Source organism: Ictidomys tridecemlineatus, chromosome 3 (assembly GCF_052094955.1).
Source record: "Ictidomys tridecemlineatus isolate mIctTri1 chromosome 3, mIctTri1.hap1, whole genome shotgun sequence".
Classification (NCBI taxonomy): domain Eukaryota; kingdom Metazoa; phylum Chordata; class Mammalia; order Rodentia; family Sciuridae; genus Ictidomys; species Ictidomys tridecemlineatus.
In genome coordinates, this window is record NC_135479.1 from 74,247,784 (window position 1) to 74,254,175 (window position 6,392).

General features: G+C 41.4%; 1 pseudogene; it reads left to right on the top strand.

Moving 5' to 3' along the window:
- Positions 1 to 397: 397 nt before the first annotated feature.
- On the top strand, positions 398 to 1,015 carry LOC101978496 (cyclic AMP-dependent transcription factor ATF-3 pseudogene; annotated as a pseudogene).
- The last annotated feature ends 5,377 nt before the right edge of the window (positions 1,016 to 6,392 follow it).

Genomic DNA, 6,392 nt, shown 5'->3' on the forward strand with positions numbered 1-6,392 from the left:
CTCAAAAAGATTTGGGTGTACCCTTTTCCAAAGTGAATAGTTAATTGGACCCATGGCTACAGATCCTATTGGGCAAAGATTGGGTAGATATGTTTTCTATACTCACAGGGGCTCTGTGGGTTCCATTCTCAAGGATATCCAGGTCCTCATTCAAGCAATGGGCTTTGTGTTCAAGAACTAGTTTAGATATCAAAATTGTGTGAGGGATCATGATTTTCTGCTAGGTAACCTATATGAGTCTTTTGCACACATGCTCTTTATTATTTCTGGTTATAGAAGGTGATCAGTATCACAGTCACTCCGCGAAGGGAGCACTACACAGCTCTCTCCCTGCTCTGTGACCCGCCAGCCCTCGCTCTGGCTGTGAGTCCTGGGTGCTCAACTGATCAATGGCAGGACAAAAAAACAGCCCAACCCAGCGTAGACTGAAGCAAAATGATGCTTCAACAGCCAGAGCAGGTCTCTGCCTTGGGAGTCAGTGCCTCCGCCATCGTGCCCTGCCTGTCCCCTCCTGGGTTACTGATATTTGAGGATTTTGCTAACCTGACAGACACCCTTTGTCAAGGAAGAGTTGAGGTTTGCCATCCAGAACAAGCACCTCTGCCATTGGATGTCCTCTGCGCTGGAGTCAGTCATGATCAGCGACAGACCACTGGAGATGTCAGTCACAAAAGCTGAGGTAGCTCCTGAGGATGATGAAAGGAAAAAGAGGCAGTGGTAAAGAAATAAGATCACAGCCACCAAGTGTCAAAACAAGCAAAAGGAAAAGATGGAGTGCCTGCAGTCAGAGAAGCTGGAAAGTCTGAATGCCGAACTAAAGACCCAAATTGAGGAGCTGAAGAATGAGAAGTAGTATTTGATATACATGCTCAACCTGTGTCAGTCCACGTGTATTGTCTGGGCTCAGAATGGGCAGACTCCAGAAGATGAGAGAAACCTCTTTATCCGACAGATAAAAGAAGGAACACTAAACAGCAACTGGGGAGTCCTCATCGAATACTCCTTTCCCATCTAAAGCCCTGATGCCATTGGAAAACCGACTACCTGTACACCTCTAGAATCCCAGCAGCTAAGAACCACTGAGGCAGGAGGGCCCATGGTGAGTGATTCTACTGGGCCTTCCCACTCTGCTGCAGAATGAACTTTAGACCAGAGGGCAAGAGCATCCTTTGCTTCAGCTCCAGGATTTAGGCCTTCACATAGTGGCTGTTCTTAGATGTTCCAGATGGCCCCTGATTAGGGTCCTGTCTGGTTTCATGTAAGGTTCTACAAGAACCAGGATGCCCACCATTAGGATTCAAGCAAAATTATCCGTACCTTGTGGGGATGGAATGGCACATCTCCTCCACTTCAGCTGCCGCTGTTGCTCATAGGAGACATGGAGTGAGAACAACACTTATTGAAGTTGTACAATGGCCAGGGTTGTGCTTTTTAGAGCATATGCTGTTTATCCTGGGATTACTGTGTGCAAGGCATTCGTTTCAAAACGAAGCATTATATTCTTTTGATGTTTGTTTCATACAACACTGATGTGTGACTTTTCCGTGGTTTTCCTCAGATCTGGTTTCTGAGAGTCTGGAGGGTCCATCTCCATGGGCAGTATCTTACAAAAATGTTTGGATGCCCAGAAGAGCTTTCCAGCTCCAGGAGAGCAGAATTGTCCTGTTGACCAGCAGAGCAAGTTTGTGTCAAAGAGAAGGCCTCCTTTTTCCCTTGGCACCCAGGTGTTAAGGGGAAATCTATGGGTATTACAGTGGGTCCTCTGTTGCAGCTCAGTTACAATGTCACAGGAGGTATACAGAAAGAAAGTCTAATTTCCAAAGGAAATTAGGGCTATCTACTCAGTGACTTTGTCAAGAGTTATCTCTAGTGGAAGAGCCAAAGAATATTCCATTTTCCTTTCCTTGTGGTAAAATCTGGTCAGTGGAGATGCATGTTTAAAGCCTGTTAATACCCAGGCTTTAGCATTACTGGATGTTAATGGCATTGTTTTTGTCATGTATCTGTCTTAAGAAATCTGGCCCAGAACATTTGCAGCTGTGAGATGTCACTCACACTGCTCACAGGACTATGGCTACTGTCTGATAAAATTCTGATGTTTCTGTGAAATCCTCAGTGTTTAAGCTTTCTCAATAGTATCATTACAATTTTCTGTAAGAGAAAATATTATTTATCCTAGTATCCTTAATAATATAATTAATATAATTTATTATATTAATGTTAATATAATAAACTTTGGACAAAAAAAAAAGGTGATCAGTATCATCACTTGGTGCTCATCTAATCTCACTTGCTAGAAACAAGTCCTATTTGCTACTGACCCAAATCCTTGTAGATCAAGGCCCCAAATTGCAAAGTCAGCCTTGTTTCCCCTTTCAGCAACTACACCCCTCTTGCTTCTAACAATAAAATGTTATCATATGATCCCTGTTACATGAAATTCTAGATCCCCAATGGCATTAAGGAAACAAGTTTCTTGGAAGCTCTCTTGTCCTCACCTGGGAACATGAGAGGACAAAGCCTTTTATGATGCTGTGCTTACCTTACCAGTACATTCTATATTACTTTTGTGAGGGGAGTGGCTTGTGGACCCTCTCTGGGAACATAATCAGCAAGTGAGTTCCCTGAAGTCACAATAATTCAATTCTTTCTTCTCTTTTGCTGAAACTCATGACTATCCGTATTTTCCAAAGAAGTCACAGCATCCAATTATTAACTATGACAGTACATCGTAAGTCCTCAAAGAACCCTCCCAGCAGCATTTATGGGCCAGCATCACATGATAGTCAATTTTCTGTCAATACAAATTGGACATATCATGCATCTCAGTTGATCAATCAGTTATTTCCTCCCACAGCAGTGACTTTATTTTCTTACCAAGACTCTGCTGGGACCTGAACCTAATTATTGGTATAAAGGCCATGAAGTGGGACACAGTAGAATCTGAGATGAGATTGACTTTTTAGGAGACCTTTGTTTGACAAGAAGAAAATGGGATATCACTGTCCTCTAGCAAAGGTAGAACTATTTCTATAGGACTGAAAGATGTTTTAGGGGAATCTGGGAGTTTAAGAGTCTTAAGAAAATCCCACTATATAATCCCTTCCTTGGTGTAATGGTCTTCCTTCAGCATTAGTATCCCAATTTAGCATAGAAGACCCATAGAATCTGTTAATTCAGCATCCTTTAAACTCCACCACTATTCTAATTAAATCTTGTTTTCTGTTTGTCATCTAAGAGATAATGGTATTATGATTTAGATATGTGATGTCTCCCAAAAGCTCATGGGTGAGACAATGCAAGAAAATTTAGAGAGGCTGGGTATGATGGCACACACCTATAACCTCATTGGCTTGGAAGGCTGAGGCAGAAGTATCATAAGTTAAAGCCATCCTTAGAAACTTAGGCCATAAGCAACTTAGTGAGACCCTGTCACAAAATTTCAAAAGGGTTGGGGATGTGGCTCAGTCATTAAGTGTCTTTGGGTTCAATCCCTAGCACAAAAAAAAAAGGAAAAAAGAGAGAAAGAGAGAAAAGAAAGTTTAGAGATAAAATGATTGGGTTATAAAAGCCATAACCCAATCAGTAAATTAATCCCTGGATAGGGATTAACTGAGTGGTGACTGTAGGCAAATAGAGTGTGTATGGAGGAGGTAGGTCACTAGGGGCATGCCCTTTGGTTTTATATTTTGTCCATAAAGAGAATCCTCTCTCTGCTTCTTGGTGTGATGTCTTGAGCAAATTTCCTCTACCACACCCTTCCACCATGATGTTCAGCCTCACCTCAAGCCCCAAAGAATGGAACCAACCATCTTTAGGGCCGAGACCTCTGAAACCCTGAGCCCCCAAAATAAACATTTCTTCCTCTATGTTGTTTTTGTCAGATCTTTTGATCACAGCAGAAAAAAAAAAGCTTACTAAAACAGATGGTCTATTTAAATGCTCTGTGAAGAGATTGACTTTCACAGCATGTCCTCATGTTACTGTTGGCCAAACACCCAACTCCAGATTTTTTCTAATCATTCTTCTCATGTACATTTCAAATGCAAAAACTAATGCATAAACCAAGTGCTTCCTTTTCAATCCATACTTCATCCCTATCTACCATATATCTTTCCAGTTACAAGCATGGCGTTTGTCAGGAAAACAGTACTCACTGTCATCTTGTTCATTGATCACTTACTACACCAATGATTGACAGGTAAGATCTACTTACTTCATTGACAGTTGACCACTTACTATACCAATGATCTTAGATTTAGTTCCCTCAAAGAAAACTCTGAGATATAGACTTAAATGACACATTTTATTTGGAAAACAATCCCAAGAAACAAAAGTGAGGAAGTGGGGAAATAAGACAAGGAAGATGGCATTACTGAGCAGGTTTCTGCTCTCTCCCACTCAGAAAATCTCTGAGAACAGTATAGAACAAACCCAGCATCTTCGCAGTTTAGTACATTAAGTTGCATTTACCCACCAATTCCTCACCTCAGTGTTTGACTTTTACTCCCACATTCTTTGTCCCCATCTGTTTTCTGTCAAGTAAGATCATGTACTACCAAAGAAAACTTCAGAGAAGAGACACCTACACCTGGGAAATACAAAGCTGATAGTACACTGGGAGGATGTCTTGCTTTAAAGCTTGCCTTATGGAACTTGGGTGAGCCTGTAATGCCAGATTCGTGGGACCCCAATAGACCTTAGGAGCCAAATCCGATGCAATCACACAGAGTCTTTATTGCAAGCTCAAGCCTGGACTCACAACCATTCCCAATGTAGCAGTCCCAGGGAGTGAGTCCTGGTCCTTTGTTCAATGAGATTTTATAGGTTTTGGGAGTATACTCTATGCGTCACAACATCACACAGGAAATCATTCCATACCACGGGAAAGTCAAACAACAACTCTTAACATTGATTAGCACATTCACTGGCGGAACAAGTTGGGTAGGGGTGATTGGCTAGTACAAGAGGGGTTCCTTTGAACTGATTGGTTTAAGTCATGAGGGGTATACATGCTAAACTACATGGTTTCCCATCATGTTATCAACCACCATAAACTACTGGGGGGGCGGGCGGGGTCATCTGGCATCCCAGGTATTTTCCCTGTCTCATGCTGATTGGTGGTTGCTAGGGGGTTGCTATGGGTCCTCACCTAGCCTAACTGAGTCAGGGACACCTGGTGCCGAAGATCTCTCCTGTTATTTGTAGACAACTCAGCAGGGTGGGTATGTGCTTTGGAGTGCTCTGTGGGTTTTTCCCAGGACAAAGGTCACACCCCCTTCCTTAGGACAGGCCTTGAGGTAGAAGCTGGTTTCTCAAAAATGGAGACACATCAATTTGTCAATCCAAAGGAGTGTAGAGACAGCACCAACAGTTTCTGATACACATCTCAATGCAATCCAGTGAATAAATTGGCAAGTCCATCCACAAAAGTTCAATCAATGGAGCCATTCTATTCCTCTTAACTGGAAAATTTATCATGTTGCTTATAAATGTGTTCAAAGCATAGATCAAGTTCAGAAAATCATGTTTTCTCCAAATCCTTATTGATTTAAGAAAAAGACATTTTCTCAGTAGAAGACATTGAAAAGGATCCTTTAAGATTACGAGATTATGTATGTTCACCATGGGCATCTGACATGCATGATTTAAGAGTTGCTGATTTACTTTAACTAGGAAGATGAATTATTAAATTGAGAGCTAAATTATTTTTCTATATGTGAAAAAGTTTATCAGTCATAAATAATTGGAGTTCTTAAAAAGCTGATATTAAGAAAAAAGATCTTCGGACACAGCTGGGGACAGCACAGGCCCGGGACCCCACAGGCTGGGACCAATGGGCTGCCAAAGTATTCATACTGGCTGGACATCTGGCTCTTTGTGCTCTTGGACATGGTGCTGTTCCTCTTTGTGTACCTCTTGCCCTGATGGGTTTGCTGACATCTCAAGACCACTGGATTCTGGAATGAATTCTGAAAATGACTACAGTCTTCTTGAACAAAGAAGATGGGATTGTGTTACTACAGAATTTCAAGTCTCTAAGGGAACTTCCTTTCTTTATATATTTTTAACTCATTTGGGGAACTACTAAATGAGTAGTGATCTCCTTCATAATCAAGTTCTTAAAACTAAATGCAGTGTTTCACATTTACACTTTTCTCAAACACCTAACGGCTTTATACAGGCTGGTGTAGAAGTATTTGTACTTCAAAGCCTAGCATATTCACTAAGAATACAGTAATGTCTTCAATGTTGTAAGGGTTTGTCTGGGTTTAATTCAGTCACATAATGTGGTGTGTAACTAGATAAGGTGAGGTAGTTGTAAATTCCAAATTTATTCAGAAACGAGAGAAGAACTTGACTAGTGTTCTAGGTTATGTAGATGCTGTAAT